At 41.1% G+C, this 18,892-nt stretch overlaps 1 long non-coding RNA gene, 2 other non-coding genes and 1 pseudogene across 3 annotated transcripts; all 4 read left to right on the forward strand.

Moving 5' to 3' along the window:
• The first annotated feature begins 162 nt into the window (after positions 1-162).
• On the forward strand, positions 163-17,914 carry LOC140849108 (uncharacterized). Its single transcript, XR_012130672.1, has 4 exons — positions 163-295; positions 500-723; positions 2,373-2,453; positions 12,749-17,914. It is a non-coding gene; the product is annotated as an uncharacterized lncRNA (long non-coding RNA).
• LOC140849321 (U1 spliceosomal RNA) lies at positions 7,179-7,342 on the forward strand. Its single transcript, XR_012131065.1, has one exon. It is a non-coding gene; the product is annotated as a U1 spliceosomal RNA (small nuclear RNA).
• On the forward strand, positions 8,287-8,450 carry LOC140849349 (U1 spliceosomal RNA). Its single transcript, XR_012131090.1, has one exon. It is a non-coding gene; the product is annotated as a U1 spliceosomal RNA (small nuclear RNA).
• Positions 16,730-16,881, forward strand: LOC140849357 (U1 spliceosomal RNA; annotated as a pseudogene).
• Positions 17,915-18,892: the final 978 nt, after the last annotated feature.

The following is an 18,892-nucleotide window of genomic DNA, read 5'->3' on the forward strand; positions in this document are numbered from 1 at the left end:
GCACCGCTGGAGACAAAGGGAAATTCACTGAATCCCCCTGCATTTCAAAGCTGGAGGCCTGCGTGCGCAGCCGCACGAACCCCGAAAAGCTAAAGTCCCGGCGAGCGAACACCGCGCGCCTGCGTCCTTTCCGTCTGACGTAAGGCTGAAGGGGCGGGGCCTGCGGCTTGGCCGCGCTGGACTTCGGGCTTTGCTGCTGTTTGGATCCCTGCCGCATATTCCCACGTCCACACCGTTGCATTCCTGATTATCCCATATCCCATTCGAGTTTCCCCATCAAACGTACATCCTGACGGTAAAAAGATGGTTGAAGACCGCAGAGTGGAGAGCCAGGCCGTACACTACACATTTCCTCACCTCAGCTTAGCCTGACGGTGGAAACTAAAGGCTTGTTAATAGGAACCATCTCCCCGAGAGGGAGTAACGTACACACAGTGGCCAGCTGCGGGTTTTGAATATGGATCAGTCATATAAGCATTAACCCGCATCCTCTTTATAGGGTTGCAGGATCCGCTCTTCTCGCCAGCGGTTCTCGCCTTTCCCGCCCTCGTGCTGGATGGTGGGCCAACCTCTTCCCGCCCCTCGCCCTTCGCCGCGCACCGAGGGCCGCGCAGAATGCTTGGCGCCCAATCCCCGCAGCCACCCACGCCTTCCCGCGAGTCCATCCTGGAGCTCGACGGTTAGTTCTCAACGGCCTGCCTAGCTTAATAAATACCTGAAAAGGTAAGCAAGTAATGTCCCCATAGTGGGCTGGGTATGGGCTCCCCCGTCCTGACAGGTGGTAGTTGGGCTGCACAAGAGCTCTTGCTCTGATGCAAATTTGAGAAGAGGCGGCTTCTAAAATAGAGAACTTTGGGGGAACTGAGAGGCGGTTTGGAAGGTGGTTTGTGATTCCTCGCCTAGGTGAGTGTGGTTTCTTTCAAGGAGTAACTAATTTCCAACTTTTGGTGACGATTCTTACCCTTGACTTTTTTCCTAGCGCAAAGAAATTCCCTTTGTTGCAACTAGAGCCCTTTAAGTAGGTAAGATCTAAGGAAGGAAACATGTTGAGCACGTTAGCAAATGCCACACATTTCAAATGCTCACAACGTGCCACGAGGAAAGTAAGGACATAGAAGCTCAGAGCGATTTACTTGAAGCCCAACTCAAACCCTTGTACCCTTTTTTCTACCGCGAGCTACCTCCAAATTGAGAGACCCTTTTGGTGTGGCAGGTGGGGAGTTGAATTCTAGAAGTGTGTGTCCTCCATTTGGTAGGTCAGGGAAAATCTGGTAGGACTGCTCAGAATGTGGTTTGTCTGCCGCTCGGTATACTGCTTAGCTTTGAGTATGATCCACATCTGGGCACACAGTAGGCATTATCTAAATATCTGCAGGAAGAGTTAGTTTAGCTTTATGCTTATAAAGCAGGCAGGGGCAGAAGAGATGGTGTTAACATATTCAGGAATAGCTCCTCGGTTAGTTTGGTCAAACTCAGTGAAATCCGTGGTGTTTAGAATTTTGTTGCATTGACAGTGGAGAGTTAAAAAAGTAGTTAACTCTGTTTGTAGCTATACAATTATGTATTACTCATAACTTACTCTCACCTGTGAGTTGCCAATAATTATGGTTTTCATCATCGTTCTTAAGATTTCTTTAGTGCAGTTTGCTCTGTAGTCAGGCTTTCAAACTGGGATCCAGGTTTAGGAAGCCAGGCCCCAGGAGCTCAGCAAAGCTGTGGGATGTTCATGGAAGGTGTGCCTTCCTACAGTGTCAAGGTCTTGCAAATTTTTTCTTGAATTGAATGACTTACTAAGCCATTAAAAATGTTTTCCATTAAATAAGCATTAATTTATTGTAAATTGCAAATAAAATTTTCAGGTATATTTAAGACTTTGAAGGAAGGTCTAGTTGAAACTGGATACTTCAGTAGTGTCCCAAAACTTACTGGGAATATGTGTTTATTTTCCTTTGCAATTTGAGGTTACTTGAAAAGGTTTGAGAAGCACTTCTGTGGGTAAATAAGCATGAGCTTTGACGTCATACAAATTTGGCTTTGTGTCACATCTCTGGAAATGACCAACTGTGAGACTTTCAGCAAGTTTCTCAGTATCCTCACCTGCAAGTAAAAAATAGTATTTCGTGGGGTTATTGGAAAATTTAAATTAACAAATATCAGGTATTTAGGACAGAAAAGGTACATAATAAATCTTTTCTTTCTTCATTTAAAAATATTCTATGTGTAGTATACAGCTGAATAAAGCCTTATTGCATACCTAGCCCAGCAGAAGAAGGCTAATGCTTTGAGACATTTTCTTTGAAAATGTCTACAGTTGTAAAGTGCCAAATAAAAGTGCTTTTATATAATTTATTTTATTTGACTTATCATTACAGTAATCCTATGAACAGTTTACTTGGGTCCCCATTCAAGATTAGCACAATGAAAATTGGATCACAATGAAGTAAGAATAAATAGTAAGTGCTAGTTTTGTGCGGGATAACAAAGCAACCAAGACAGTCTCTTCCCTCATGTAGCCCGAAATCAATCAGGATTATTTTTGAGTATGTCTGACTTGTGTTGCATTTCCAACTTGAATTGCTATCTAGATATAATAATGCTAAGAGTAGGAATGAGCTATTGCTGTCAGTATGTCTAGTTAACCTGCTGTGGGTAAAATTATAACATTTCCAGAGTATCTCTCCTGGCGTTAGCTCATTTGCATATCCTGAGGGGTGGAGAGAAGTTCATCTCCATGTCAGTGGGTAATTACCTGGGCAAACGAGGGCGTGTCTGAACCTAAGAGTTTAAGCTTGCTTGCTGCTTCTGGAGCAGAGGAGAGAGACGGCCCTGGACTGCAGTTTGTAAGGAATAAACGTGTTTTAAACTTTATTTCTTCCTTTGACTGATTTCGGTTTTTAGAGGTATTTAGCCCCGGGATTTCCTCTCCCGGGACTTATATCTGCCTATTCAAATAAGGAGACATTTTTATGCTGACTGGGCTGTTCTCTAGAGATGTGAAGAGGAGTAATATGACTATTAATGTTAGAGTTGAGGAGTTTATTTTCTTTTAGCCTAAGAATATAGAACTTTAAAAAATGGTGACCTTGCGTGTTTACATACTTAGGGAATAGGAGAGAGAAATTAGTTCTCTTTGCACTGGAAAGAACTCTGAGTCAAGGCTTAGCTATAGAGGTGGTTATGATAAAGCTTCAGGTGTCAGACATACATATTTGGAGTAGCAGTATCAATTGCACAAGGCCTTATACATAGTAATAACTCAATATATATTTGCTATCTATAAACTCTTGAAAACACTTATCTCACAGCTTTAATGCCAGACTTCTGATTTCCTTCCTACCCATCTGTTTTTTCTTTTTTTTTTTGTCTCCCTTGCAAGCTCATCCTTCATAACCTGGCATGAAATGTTATAGTCCTTTTAAGGTGCCATAGTGGACCTTTTGCTGACAGCTCTGTCTTCTTTTCTCCTCTCTTGTTCTCTTTCTCCCCCTCCCTTTTCCCCAAACCTATGCCTTTGTTATCTTTCTCACATTCACACTTCAGTAACCATGTATATGCCAACAATTCTTAAAATTTGTATTTCTGTCCCTGACCTGTTCTCTGACCTCCAGATGCAAATATCCCATTGCCTAGTGGACAATGCAAAGTCTCCAACTCAGCCTGTCTTAAACCTTATTCACCATCTTCAGCCCACTCCCCAAGCCTTGTCCTCTTCTACATTCCAACCTCCCTGAACTGATTATCTGTCCTTCCGTTTGCACAAACCAGAAACCTAGGCACCATCCTTAGCACTTCCTTCCCTTTCACTTTCCATGTTCAATGTCGGCACAAATACTATAAATTTTCTCTCTAAATTATTGATTATGTTCATGTCTCCTTCTCTAGACCTAGCTCCCACCATTTCTCTTCTGGTATCACGAGAGCCTTTTAGCTGGTCTCTCTGCATCTTGTCTTCCTCTCCCCTCTAGTCAGTTGCCCGATGCTGCAGCCAGTATATTCTTTCTACAGTACATCTCAGGTCATATCAGTCCCTGTTTTGCTTTTAGGATCTGAAGACCAAATTTCTTAGTAAGATTTTAGGAGAAGCCTTGCGTCTTCTGGCTTCTGTTTACCTCTAGCAGAATCCTTTCCTTCTGACCCTTTATTCTCTATATTCCAGCCACTCTGGCCTTAATTCCTTTTGTGTGTCAGAATTTATCCCACAACAGAGGCTTTGCACATGCCTGTACTATTACTTCTCTGCTAAACTCAATTAACTACTATTTATCCTTCAAATCTCAGCATTCATTGACCCCTTCTCTGACCTTGAACCTCTACCTCCAACAAATTCTCTCAAACTTAGTTCAGATATCCTCTTTAAAAGGCTGTTATAACAGCAAATGTGTCTGTATGATCATTTATTTAACATGTCTCCATAAGTAGACTGAAAACTTCCTCAGAGTGGGGACCATCAGTGTTGTTTTCCTAAAGCCCATGGACCAGTGTATGCCTCAGTAAAAATGTGTCAAAAGAGTGGGTGCTTAGATAATTGACTTGTTGCTCATTCCCTCTATTTTTATGTTTTGTCCCCTTAAATATGGTGGAAAATACATACTTGTAGGAAGTAGCTAATAGGTAGAAAACAAAGAAAATACAGAAAATATCAAGAAGGAAAAATATCTCAAGATAATACTAACATTTCGGTTTATTTTAATCTTTCTACAAGTTCCTCTAATGTATTCATTTTACATAGTTGTGGTCAAATGGAGAAGAAATGTGTACCTTTTGTTTTTCAGGTACTGTTTTCTGAAAAGTTTTCTCCCATGTAATATAAAATTATTTGAAAGTTGATCCAGTGCTTCCATACTATTCTGTCTGGAGCCCTTTCTTTGTGACGAGTGCCCTATAATAGGACAGTTGAATTATTTACATTTTTCTGTTGTAATGAAGTGGGGATTCTTCCTCTCCCCTTCTCCTTCTACCTCTCCACCCTTTCCTTTCTCTCTCTCTGGAAACATTCTTCGAAGTAGAATTGCCGGGTCAAAGAGTGTGCATATTGTCATTTTGAATCCTACTGCCAAATGTTTGTATCACTTACACTTCTACTAATATGAGGGCTTCTTTTCCCACCTTCAATCCAGCATTGGCCCTTAACAGTCTTTTTTTTTATTTTAATTGAGGTACAATTGACTTTAAATTATGATTATCTCTTATTACTAAGGGAGGTTAAAAATATTTTCATATAATTTAATTGGCCAAATAAATTTTATCACTGGAACTATCTATATCCTTTGCCAACTTGTAATTTTTTCTTTTAGTGTTTTTGTGCATTTAATTTATTTTTCTTTTTATATTTCGTATCATTAAGGTGCAATTACATAAGCAACCTTATGGTTACTAGATTCCCCCCATTATCAAGTCCCCATCACATACCCCATTGCAGTCACTGTCCATCAGCTTAGTAAGATGCTGTAGAATCACTCATTGTCTTCTGTGTTGTACAACCTTCCTCGTCCCCCACCCCCTGCATTATGTGTGCTAATCATAATGCCCCTTTTTCCCCCTTATCCCTCCCCTCCCATCCTCCCCAGTCTCTTTCCCTTTGGTAACTGATAGTCCATTCTTTGGTTCTGTGAGTCTGCTGCTGTTTTGTTCTTTCCGTTTTTTCTTTGTTCTCATACTCCACAGATGAGTGAAATAATTTGATACTTGTCTTTCTCTGCCTGGCTTATTTCACTGAGCATAATACCCTCTAGCTCCATCCATGTTGTTGCAAATGGTAAGATTTGTTTTCTTCTTATGGCTGAACAGTATTCCATTGTGTATATGTACCACCTCTTCTTTATCCATTCATATACTGATGAACATTTAAATTGCTTCCATTTCTTGGCTACTGTAATTTAATTTTTAGTAGTGGTAAAATGTACATAACATAAAATTTACCATCCTAACTATTTTTACTGTACAATTCAGTAGCATTAATTGTATTCAGTGTTGTGCAACTGCTTTCCAGAAACGTGTCTCACAAACCTGAAACTCTACCCCTTAAACAACTCCCAGTTCCCCTTCCCCTTCCCCTAGCCAGTGGCAACCACCACTTCCTGAAAATTCCTCCACATTGTAGCATGTGTCAGAATTTTCACTTTTGAGGCTCAATAATATTCCATTGTATGTCTATACCAGATTGTTTGCTCATCCATCTATGGGTGGACACTTGGGTTGCTTCTACCTCTCGGCTGTTACGAATAATGCTGCTGTGTACATGGGTGTACATCCTTTCCCACTTTTTAACTGGGTTGTTTTTAATTTAAAATACATAGTAGTAGTAGGTATACTTTTATTATTGTGAGAAACAATAAGTAATAAGTTTTGTGCTTACTGTGGGACAGGTATTCTGCTCATCTTGTGCATTTTTAGTTACGAGCTTGGGAGGCTCTAAAGACCCGTCAAAACAAAATTTAGTTTTGCTTTGGAGAGGAGACACTCTTGATGAGGAAGGTGGTTTCCAACGGTGAGGGCCATCATCACATCGCGGGCTGCGCGGGTCCCTGTGAATTCTCCAAACACGTGTGTAGGTGGGGGCGCTGTGGGAGCTTTTCCCTAGTTTGCTCCCATCAAAATTGGAAGCAGTGTTTGTGCAAGTGATCTTTCACTTAAAGGTGATTTTTTGCTGCAGATTTGAAAGCGAGCATATTTTGTACTTGACCTTGAAGCTTTGAACGAACAACTTGTTTTTGGTAATACGTGGACTGGATTTACAGATTGTAGTTTTGCCAAATTTCACCTCTTTAGAGTTGCTCTTTCAGTTACGTGATGGCTGCTTTTGAAGTGCGGCAAACATCAGTGACGTCTCTAGCGCCGAACCCTTGACGGAACTAAACGTTTGCCTTTAAATCCGTAGAGCGTGTTTTCGGTTTTATGGGAACACCACTTAGAGAGCAAGGGACGCGCTAAATGAGATCAGCAAAAGGGGTGTGGAATATGTAGATTAGCGCAGTGACTGCTGGTCATGCTTACACTAGGCGTATATTTCCCAAGAGTTTGGCAATATGCCGGTATGCAAACGAGGACCTCCTGTTAGGAATAGTCTGGAGTCTCTTTATTCCAGAAAGAAGGGGAACGGTAGGCTGCATGAGAAAAGCACCCCTCTGTGCATAGTGATTTGAATCTGAGGGTGAGGTGCCAGGCACGCGTACGACCTCATACTTACCTGGCAGGGGAGATACCATGATCACGAAGGTGGTTTTCCCAGGGCGAGGTTTATCCATTGCACTGCGGATGTGCTGACCCCTGCGATTTCCCCAAATGTGGGAAACTCGACTGCATTATTTGTGGTAGTGGGGGACTGCGTTTGCGCTTTCCCCTGATTCTGTCTGTACGAAGGGAAGTGCTCGTGGCGTACTTTTAACGTTTCGTGGACGTAGTGCCAGGATTGGGTAGTCGGACGTACAGTAACTGCTCGCGTACCCAAAGGAGTTATCTTGACCTGTGTTTTTCTCTACTCGGTTTTAAGGTCTTGTGTAGTCTTGTTGCTGCTGTGGTGAATTTGCTCTGGGTCCCACTTAAGTTCAAGGAAATAACGGCTTCTCGTTGTTGAGGTCAGAAGTAGGTGTTGGACGCTACCGTTCCTCTTGTGGAGGGCTTGTTTTTTGTTTCAAGGTCCGATATGATATGTTTATTGGTGTTCTGGTATATATTATGCTCCAGTTTCCAGTAAATTCAGCTTCTGGCTCTAGAGGTCAAAAGTAAGTGGGGGGCTACCTTACGTTTACCAGTTTTCAAGAAGCTCTCCTACTCCCTTGTCCATAGTCCTCTCCTTCCTCCGTTTAAAACCTCGTTTCTGGCATCTGTTTCTTTGGCCTTTCTGCTTCCTTCCTGAGAGTCCTGTAATTAATTACATTAGGCCTACCTGGATAATTTGAGGTACTCCCACATCTAAAAACCTTGGTCACACCAGCAAAATTCTTTTTGCCCCAGAGATATATTCACAGGCTCCAGGGACTAGGACGTGGGGGCAGTGGGGCTTTCATTATTTAGCTCACCACATCAACCAAACCTGCAGATTTCAGGAGCTGTAGTGAGGTCACCAGAAGTTGCTCAGAGTAGGAAAATGCTCAGAGTCCGTGTTCAGGATTGTATTTATGTGTTTACAGTTTTTGCAAATTTCCCAGTATCCAACTGTTACTGGGTAGCTTCTACAGTTTGGAGAACTCTGTTTCGTGACAGTGTAGAGCTTGCCTGATGAGAGTGACCCTTGGTGTCCAGTGTTTGGAATCCCATGGGGAGGTGCCAGAAAGCGGGGGGTTTTTTGTACTTACCTGGCAGGGGAGATACTATGATCATGAAGGTGGTTTTGCCTGAGTGGGGTTCATCCACTGCATGCAAGACGTGCTGACTCCTGCAAATTTCCCCAAAGTGGGAAGCTTGGCTGCATACTTTGTGTCCGTGGCGGACTGTGTTCCTGCTTTTCCTTATCAAACTTGCATTTTAAAAGACAGTCATGAGTAAACTAGCTGTTGATTTGTAGTTAATGCAGCGGCTTGAGTTTCTGCACTTCACTCTATATTTAGCCGTTGTATAGTTTAGGGTGGGTGATCCTTCCTGCTTGCTTGCTTGGTGGGCGGGATTGGGAATTGCCTTTTTGTACCGACCGCTAGAGGGCTGGCTGCGTCACCTTAAGCTCTGCATCTGTTGCTGTAGTTACCAGGATGTGTAGGGAAGAGAAGAGGCTTCTGGGGAAGACTGAGCAAAGGAATTCACGTGGGGCAGAGGGTAAAAGGTGGTGAAAACCTTAAGGGGCTGTCTTCAGTTTGTTGAGTAGCACTGTGAAACGACGGCCTACTTACCAGAAGTCTGGGAGTTTATAATGTACCACTTACACTTTCCGGAGCTGAGCGGTTCTGAGTTCAGAGGGGCTTTTCACTCCTTTTCAAGAATGTCCCCCTAAGAGCTGTTGCCTTAAATTTCCCGCCAAATGAGAAACTGGGCTACAATATAATCTCTGCTGATAGATAACAGTGTTTTGTGTTTTCCCCTAGACTTGCGTTTTGTTTTTGTTTTCCCAAAATAACGTTTCCAGTGAAGTAGTGGTGTGCTTGTGATTTTAAAAACATCATATAGAAGGGCTCAACCTGAAAAATAACAGCTAACCCACCCTTTCTCATCCTGCCCCATCCACTCTCCTCAGAGCACTACTTTTAAAATTCTTTCACCTGCTTCTTCAGTTACATCAATACATAATTTGTGTGTGCTGTATTTATACTAAAGGTTTAGCTGATACCTCCCATCTCAGTACTGTCCCTCCTCTGTCCTTTTATTATGTTTATGGAACAGTTTCTAGTTCTTCCATCAGTTCCCTTAATAACTTTAAGTTCATATCTTTTTATTATTTGTTGACTCCTCACTTTAAGAGATGAGTATATCAACAAGGCTTTGGGGTTTTAAAAGAAAATGTTACGATTTTGCCCCTTCCAAGGCCCATAAAAAGAATTTGTTGATGTTGTTGTAGACTGTATTGTTTGACACACAATTTATATAATAGTGTGGGTTGATACGAGAAAGGGCAGGGAGAAATGTTACTGGTAAGCAAATGTGCAGTATTTGCCACTTGTAAATAGTATTGATTTGTAAATTTCTTTTTCTTGTTTTGCTGTTTATTGATGTATAATTAATTACAACAGTATATTGTTTCAGATGTTACAACATAGGGATTTGACTTTTGTATTCATTGCAAAATGGTCACCAATAAGTCTACCTATCATCGTCATCTTACAAAGCTAATACAATATTGCTGACTGTGTTACCCACGCATTACATCACATGCCCATGACTTATTTATTTCATAGGTGGAAACTGTACTTCTCACTTAATCCCCCACATCCACTCATCCCCTAACTCGCTTCCCTCTGGCAACCACCAAGCTGTTCTCTGTATCTATTGACTCTGGGTTTGGTTTTGTTTTTTTAGATTCCACATATAAGCCACATCATGCAGTAATTGTCTCTCTCTCTCTCTCTCTCTGACTTAAATTTTTCATTTTCTAAGTGTTCATTGCTAGTATCTAGATACAGTTGATTTTCAGGCATTAATCTTGTATCCTGTGGCTTTGCTAAATTTAGTTATGAGTTTTGTAGGATGTTTTAGGTATATGCGTTGCCGTTTTCTATGCAGTCATGTCATATGTGAATACAGATATTTTTACTTCCAAACTACAGCTTTTACTTATTTTCCTTGCCTTGTGATCTAGCCAGGACTTCCAGTACAATTTTGAATAAAGATGCTTAAAGTAGTCATGTTTTTCTCTTGTTCCTAATCTGAGGGAAAAGCATTCAGTCTGCACCATGAAGTGTATTAGTGTATGGATTTTTGTAGATAACATTTGTGACGCCATCGTACCTTGCTAAGTTTCTTCTTTTAGTCATAAATGGCTGTGGAACTTTATTAACAAGTTTTTCTGCACCTACTTCTTAATCAGTTTATATGGTGAATTCTACAGACTGGTGTTCTTTTATTTTAATTTTTAAATTATCTTTCTGTTGAAGTTTCATTCATGTACAATTTTATGTTTGTTTCACATGTACAACACAGTCGTTCAACAGTTACCCATAATACTAAATGCTCACCCCCCTCTAGGGCGGTTACTAACTGTCCACATATGAAGATGTTACAGAATCATTGACCGTGTTCTCCATGCTGTCCTACCATCCACGTGACAGATTTATATAGTCATTGCCAATTATTGTGCTCCTTTATCCCCCTCATCATCCTTGCCAGTCTACCCCAACTCTTCCCCCTTGGTAACCACCAGTCACTTCTCAGTGTCTATGATAGTCTGCTGCTGTTTTGTTCCTTCTGTTCTGCTTTGTGTTTATACTCCAAACATAAGTGAAATCAGATGGTATTTGTGTTTCTATGCCTGGCTTATTTCACTGAGCATGATACCCATGAGATACATCTACGTTGTTGCAAATAACAGGATTTTTTTTTTTTTCTTTTTATGGCTGAATACCTTTCCATTGTGTATGTGTACCACTTCTTCTTTCTCCGTTCATCAATTGATGGACACTTAGGTTGCTTCCATATCTTGGCTATTGCAAATGGTGCTGTAATAAACATAGGGTTGCGTATAACTTTTCGAATCAGGGATTTTGTTTACTTCAGGTAAATTCCTTGAAGTTGAATAATTGCATCATATGGTATTTCTATTTTAAATTTTTTGAGGAACCTCCGTACTGCTTTCCGCAGTGGTTGCACCAATTTAAATTCCCACCGACAGTGTAGGAGGGTTCCCATTTCCCCTCATCCTTGCCAACAGTTGTTACTTCTTGTCTTTTGGATAGGACCCTTCTACCTGGTGTGAGGTGATACTTCATTGTGGCTTTAATTTGCATTTTCCTCATGATTTAGCGATGTGGAGCATCTCTTCATGTGCCTGTTGGCCATTTGTATTGCTTCTTTGGAGAGGTGTCTGTTCCGGTCCTCCACCAATTATTTAATTGGGTTATTTGCTTTTTGGGTGTTGAGGCATATGAGCTGTTTATATACTTTGGATGTTAACCTCTTGTCAGATACTCTCCCCTATGTAGGATGCCTTTTTGTTGTGCTGATGGTGTCCTTTGCTGTACAGAAGCGTTTTACTTTGATATAGTCCCACTTGCTCATTTTTTATTTTGTTTCCCTAGACTGAGGAGACGTGTCCAGGAAAATTTGCTCATGTTTATATTAAAGAGATTTTTGCCTACGTTCTGTTGTAAGACTTTTATGGTTTCATGACTTACATTCAGTTCATTGATCCATTTAGAGTTTACCTTTGTGTATGAGTCGGACAATAATCCAGTTCATTCTCCTACGTGTAGCTGTCCAGTTTTGCCAACACTGTTTGTTAAGGGGCTGACTTTTCCCCATTGTAGATCCACGGCTCCTTGATCATGTATTAACTGAGCAAATGTGGATGGTTTTATACCTGGGCTGTCTATTCTATTCCATTGATCTATGGGTCTGGTCTTCTGCCAGTACCACATTGTTTTGATTACTGTGGCTTTGTAGTAAAGCTTGAAGCCAGGGAGTTTAATCCCCTCAGCTTTGTACTTCTTCCTCAGGATTGGTTTGGCTATTTGGGGCCTTTTGCGTTCCATATGAATTTTAGAACTACTTGTTCTAGTTCATTGAGGAGAGCTGTTGGCATTTTGATAGGGATTGCATTGAACCTGTACATTGCTTTGGGCAGGGTGGCCATTTCGACAATATTAATTCTTCCTTTCCATGAGCATGGGATAGATTTTCATTTATTGGAGTCTTCCTTTAGTTTCTCTCATGAGTGTCTTTTAGTTTTCAGAATATAGGTCTTTCCCCTCCTTGGGCAGGTTTATTCCTAGGTATTTTATTCTTTTTGATGTAATTATAAACGGAGTTGTTTTCCTAATTTTCTTTCTGTTTGTTTGTTGTTAGTATGTAGGAATGCAACAGATTTCTGTGTATTGATTTTGTATACTGCAGCTTTGCTGAGTTCAGTTATTAGTTCTAGTAGTTTTTTGGTGGATTCCTTATGGTTTCTAGTGTTAAGCATCTTTGCATTCCTTGGATAAACCCCACTTGATCGTGATGTATTATTCTTTTTCGTATATACCTGAATTTGGTTTTCAACTTTAAAGAAATAAAGGAGTTTTGTGTGTGTGTCCATGAGGAATCATAGTCTGTAGTCTTCTTATGTGGTTTTTATCTGGTTTAGGTATCAGAGTAGTGCTGGTTCATAAAATAGATTCTTTCCCTTCAGTGTGCCACTGAAGATCCTGGTATCACCATGGGCCGGCTCCCCACCGGGTGTCACAGGTATTGCAAGAACAAGCCATATGCAAAGTCTCCCTTCTGCAAAGGTGTCCCTGCTGCCAAGGTGAACAGGTTTGACCTGTATCGGAAAAATGCAAAAGTGGATGGGTTCCCACTTAGTGGCCACATGGTGGCAGACGAGTGTGAGCAGCTCCCCTCCAAGGTTCTGGAGGTTTCTGTTTGTGCTGCTAAAGGCAGGCATCTCTACGCATTTGTGCCTCTAAACAAGTATCTCTAAAGATAATTGCTCTGTTTTCTATTTGACATTTTTTAGCACTGTTTATTGAGGTATAATATACTTAAAATATTCACCCACTACATAGTTTACTGATTTTTATACAATTGCCCAACCATAACCCAGGATTAAAACATTTTTATAACCCCCTCTAAAATTTCCCTGTGCCCATTGGCAGTTACTCCTGGTTCCCATGCCCCAACATCAGCCATAGGCAACAGCTGATCTCCTTCCTGTCTCTATAGATTTGCCTTGTCTAGGAATTTCATATAACATGGAATCAAATAGTGTTTCATGACTACTTTCACGTAGCATGTTTTTGAGATTCATCCACCTTATTATATTTATCACTATTTTGTTCCTTTTTATTGCTAAATATTATTCTGTTGTTATTCACTTTTCCGTTATTCAGTGTTTTTCTCAAGCATGGAAACCTGGACTGCCTAATTTATGGCAAAGGAGTGCTAACTTGATTTGCTTTTTCTCCTGATTTTATACTGCTAAGAAAGGAGAATTAAGGCATATCTGGCTTGTTTGTTGCTCTCTAGGATAAGTTTGAAATCTAGACTTTTTCTTTTCGTGCCATTAATCTACAATTACATGAGCAACATTGTGGATACTAGACTCCCCCCATCATCAAGTCCCCACCACCTACCCCATTACAGTCACTGTCCATCAGCATAGTAAGATGCTATAGAATCACCACTTGTCTTCTCTGTGTTGTACAGCCCTTCCCATGCCCCCCAGTACATTATGTCTGCTAATCGTAATACCCTCCATCCCCCCTCGTCCCTTCCTTCCCACCCATCCTCCTCAGTCCCTTTCCCTTTTGTAACTGTTAGTCCATTCTTGGGTTCTGTGATTGTGCTGCTGTTTTGTTCCTTCAGGTTTTCTTCGTTCTTAAACTCCACATACGAGTGAGATCATTTGGTACTTGTCTCTCTCTGCCCGGCTTATTTCACTGAGCATACTACCCTCTAGCTCCATCCGTGTTGTTGCAAATGGTAGGATTTGTTTTCTTCTCATGGCTGAATAATATTCCATTGTGTATATGTACCACCTCTTCTTTATCCATTCATCTACTGATGGACACTTAGGTTGCTTCCATTTCTTGGCTATTGTAAATAGTGCTGCAATAAACCTAGGGGTGCATCTGTCTTTTTCAAATGGGGCTGCTGCATTCTTGGGGTAAATTCCTAGAAGTGGAATTCCGGGGTCAAATGGTATTTCTATTTTAAGCATTTTGAGGAACCTCCATACTGCTTTCCACAATGGTTGAACTAATTTACCTTCCCACCAATAGTGTTGAGAGTTTCCCTTTCTCCACAACCTCGCCAGCATTTGTTGTTGTTTGTCTTTTGGATGGTGGTGATCCTTAACTGGTGTGAGGTGATATCTCATTTTATGGTATTCTATAATAACTCTTTGTATTTCTGTGGGGTCTGTCGTGATTTTTCCTTTCTTACTTCTGATTCTGTTTATGTGAGTAGATTCTCTTTTTTTTCTTGAGAACTCATTGATTTTTTTTCTATTGTTTTATTCTTCCCAATTGTATTTATTTCTGCTCTAATCTTTATTATGTCCCTCTTTCTACTGACTTTGGGCCTCATTTGTTGTTGTTCTTTTTCTAGTTTCATTAATTGTGAGTTTAGAGTGCTCATATGGGATTTTTCTTCTTTCCTGAGGCAGGCCTGTATTGCGATATACTTTCCTCTTAGCATGACCTTGGCTGCATCCCACAGGTTTTTGCGGTGTTGAATTATTGTTGTCATTTGTCTCCATATATTGCTTGATCTGTGTTTTTATTTGGTCATTGATCCATTGGTTATTTAGGAGCATGTTGTGAAGCCTCCCTGTGTTTGTGCGGTTTTTCATATTCTTTGTGTAATTTATTTCTAGTTTCATACCTTTGTGGTCTGAGAAGCTGGTTGGTACAATTTCAATCTTTTTGAAATTACTGAGGCTCTTTTTGTGGCCTAGTATATGATCTGTTCTTGAAAATGTTCCATGTGCACTTGAGAAGAATGTGTATTCTGCTGCTTTTGGCTGTAGAGTTCTGTAGATGTCTGTTAGGTCCATCTGTTCTATTGCGTTGTTCAGGGCCTCTGTCTCCCTACTCATTTTCTGTCTGGTTGATCTGTCCTTCAGAATTAGTGGAGTGTTGAAGTCTCCTAGAATGAATGCATTGCCTTCTATTTCCCCTGTTAATTCAGTTAGTATTTGTTTCACATACGTCGGTGCTCCTGTGTTGGGAGCACAGATATTTATCATGGTCATATCTTCTTGTTGGATTGACCCTTTTATCATTATGTAACGTCCTCCTTTGTCTCTTGTGACTTTCTTTGTTTTGAAGTCTATTGTGAACTGTATACTTTAAGTGAGTGAATTTTATGCTATGTAAATTATGTCATAAAAGCTGTTATAAAAAAAGAACACGTACATTTTCAAAGAACGTTACAAAGAACTGTTTGGGCTAAAATAAAAATAAACGGTAAAATGGCCATAATCCTGTCACCTAAAAATTCAAACCATGTTTTCTGCATTCTTCTCTAGTCTTTTTCAAACACTTAGGTTAAATCTGACATGGTTATATTATGATAGAACTGTCTTTATATTTCCAAAGGACTTTATGTATATTTTATAACTTCCTCATTTAACAAACATTTATTGGGTACTTACATGTTCCGGGAAACGTGCCTAGTGTTGAGGACAGAAGGATGATAAAAACCTAGTCCTGTGTCAAGGTGCTATAGATCGGGAAGCAGTGTCTTCATTTTAACAGATGAGGAAATTGAAGCTCAGAGAGGTCAAGCGAAATGTCTGAGGTGACTCAGCTGTTGACTGACAAAGCTGAGACTATACTGAGGCCTCTGACTGCCAGGCCTGAGGTCTTTCTTAATGTAGGTTGTGCTCCTGTTTTCTGCATGTTTTTATTGTAAAGCAGCACTTTTTGCCTCTTAGCTTGTAATATCTCTGCAGAATCTTGGTCATGTAAGTAAGGTGGAAAGCCTCAACGCTGTCCCTGATGGAATACACCCAAGCTCCTGTAGCTCTAACTATGACGGAGCCAACGTTTAAACACAAGATTTATATGGCCGTCGCTCACTGAAGTGCAGTTTAAAAAAAATAACAAAATACCTTTGTAAAAAGTAACAGCAGTACATCTGTGTGATATAAGTGGGTGATTCTCCCTTTTTATTTATGCTCTATCTTTGTTTTCTATAATTATAAAATGTGCTAGTTTGCTATATAAACACATGCATTCATGTATACACACATGGGTGTGCACGTATTTGGTGACAGGCAGAGTTACATTCCAGGGGTTGCCATAGGATCTTCTAAAGGCCCGTGTTCTGTCTGGCACAGCCGAGGTCATCAAGAAGAAGCTAGTGGGAACTGTGAAGTCGTTGCACAAGCGGTATGTGTCCTTGGACACAATGGTGACTAGCGAAGACAGAGATGCCAATACCATGTGCAGCACCTTAGAGGCCGTATTTATCCGCGGCCTGCACACCAAGCACATCCGAGCTGAGGCTGGGGGGAAGAGGAAGAAAAGCACCCCCAGAAGCCTCTGCCTCAGCCTGTCGTCTGGTCCCTCCCGAAAGCTGTCACCCACAAGTGAGGTCAGCTGGGGAGGCCTTGCTCTGGGGAGGAGTTTCAGAGTGGGACCTGGGGCTCTTCCTCTCCAGCGCTGCAGGGAAGTGGTCAGAGATGCACTGCGCTCTAGAGTAGAGATGGCTTATCCATTGCACTCCGGATGTGCTGACCCCTGCGATTTCCCCAAATGTGGGAAACTTGACTGCATAATTTGTGGTAGTGGGGGGACTGCGTTCGCCCTTTCCCCTGATTCTGTCTGTACGAAGAAAAGCTCTTGTGGTTTCTGTTTGGTATTTCTGTTGTGGGACTAGTGCAAGTAATAAAACGGTGTTAGACCAGGTCTCATGAGCCGCTTGGGCCTCAGGCAACAGCCTGGGCTGCTTCAAGCCCCTGGACTGGTTGCCTTTATTAGGAGTGGCCTTTTTACCACGCTGTGGCAGAGTTAGGTATTTGCAACAGAGGTTAGGTGGCCTGCAAGGCCTAAAATCTTCATTATCTGGCCCTTTATCAGAGAAGTTTGTTGCCCCTGCCTTAGAATGTTTTGAACATCTGTGCTAAGTAGTATACTCAAAACTAAGAAGACTGGCATACAGGTTGAACATCTGAGTATCTACCCTGGGACACTTGTGTTTGTGGCCCTGCCTCGGTGGGCATTCTTCCTCTCCCCTTCTCCTATCGCTCCTCCCTTTCCTTTCTCTCTCTCTGGAAACATTCTTTGAAGTAGAATTGCTGGGTCAGATTGTGCATATTTTCATTTTGTATCATACTTCCAAATGTTTGTATCACTTACACTTTTACTAATAACGTATAAGGGCTTCTTTTCCCACCTTCAACCCAGCAGTGGCCCTTAACAGTTTTTTTTCTTTTCTACTGAGGTACAATTGACTTTAAATCATGATTATCTCATTACTAAGAGAAGTTAAAAATCTTTTCATATAATTTAATTGGCCAAAGAAATTTTCGTGATCATGGTATCTCTCCTGCCAGGTAAGTATGGCCAAATAAATTTTATCATTGCAACTATGTATATCCTTTGCTAACTTGTAATTTTTAATAGTGGTAAAATGCAACTAACAAAATTTACCATCTTAACTATTTTTAAGTGTACAGCTCAGTAGCATTAATTGTATTCACAGTGTTTTGCAAGTGCTTTCCAGAACTTTGTCTGACAAATCTGAAACTGTACCCATTAAACAACTCCCCAGTTCCCCTTCCCCTTCCCCTAGCCAGGTGGCAGCCACCACCTCCTGAAAATTCCTCCATATTGTAGCATGTGTCAGAATTTTCACTTTTGAGGCTCAATAATGTTCCATTGTATGTCTATACCAGATTGTTTGCTCATCCATCTATGGGTGGACACTTGGGTTGCTTCTACCTCTCGGCTGTTACGAATAATGCTGCTGTGTACATGGGTGTACATCCTTTCCCACTTTTTAACTGGGTTGTTTTTAATTTAAAATACATAGTAGTAGTAGGTATACTTTTATTATTGTGAGAAACAATAAGTAATAAGTTTTGTGCTTACTGTGGGACAGGTATTCTGCTCATCTTGTGCATTTTTAGTTACGAGCTTGGGAGGCTCTAAAGACCCGTCAAAACAAAATTTAGTTTTGCTTTGGAGAGGAGACACTCTTGATGAGGAAGGTGGTTTCCAACGGTGAGGGCCATCATCACATCGCGGGCTGCGCGGGTCCCTGTGAATTCTCCAAACACGTGTGTAGGTGGGGGCGCTGTGGGAGCTTTTCCCTAGTTTGCTCCCATCAAAATTGGAAGCAGTGTTTGTGCAAGTGATCTTTCACTTAAAGGTGATTTTTTGCTGCAGATTTGAAAGCGAGCATATTTTGTACTTGACCTTGAAGCTTTGAACGAACAACTTGTTTTTGGTAATACGTGGACTGGATTTACAGATTGTAGTTTTGCCAAATTTCACCTCTTTAGAGTTGCTCTTTCAGTTACGTGATGGCTGCTTTTGAAGTGCGGCAAACATCAGTGACGTCTCTAGCGCCGAACCCTTGACGGAACTAAACGTTTGCCTTTAAATCCGTAGAGCGTGTTTTCGGTTTTATGGGAACACCACTTAGAGAGCAAGGGACGCGCTAAATGAGATCAGCAAAAGGGGTGTGGAATATGTAGATTAGCGCAGTGACTGCTGGTCATGCTTACACTAGGCGTATATTTCCCAAGAGTTTGGCAATATGCCGGTATGCAAACGAGGACCTCCTGTTAGGAATAGTCTGGAGTCTCTTTATTCCAGAAAGA

The sequence above is a fragment of the Manis javanica genome, chromosome 4, assembly GCF_040802235.1.
Source record: "Manis javanica isolate MJ-LG chromosome 4, MJ_LKY, whole genome shotgun sequence".
Taxonomy (NCBI): Eukaryota; Metazoa; Chordata; class Mammalia; order Pholidota; family Manidae; genus Manis; species Manis javanica.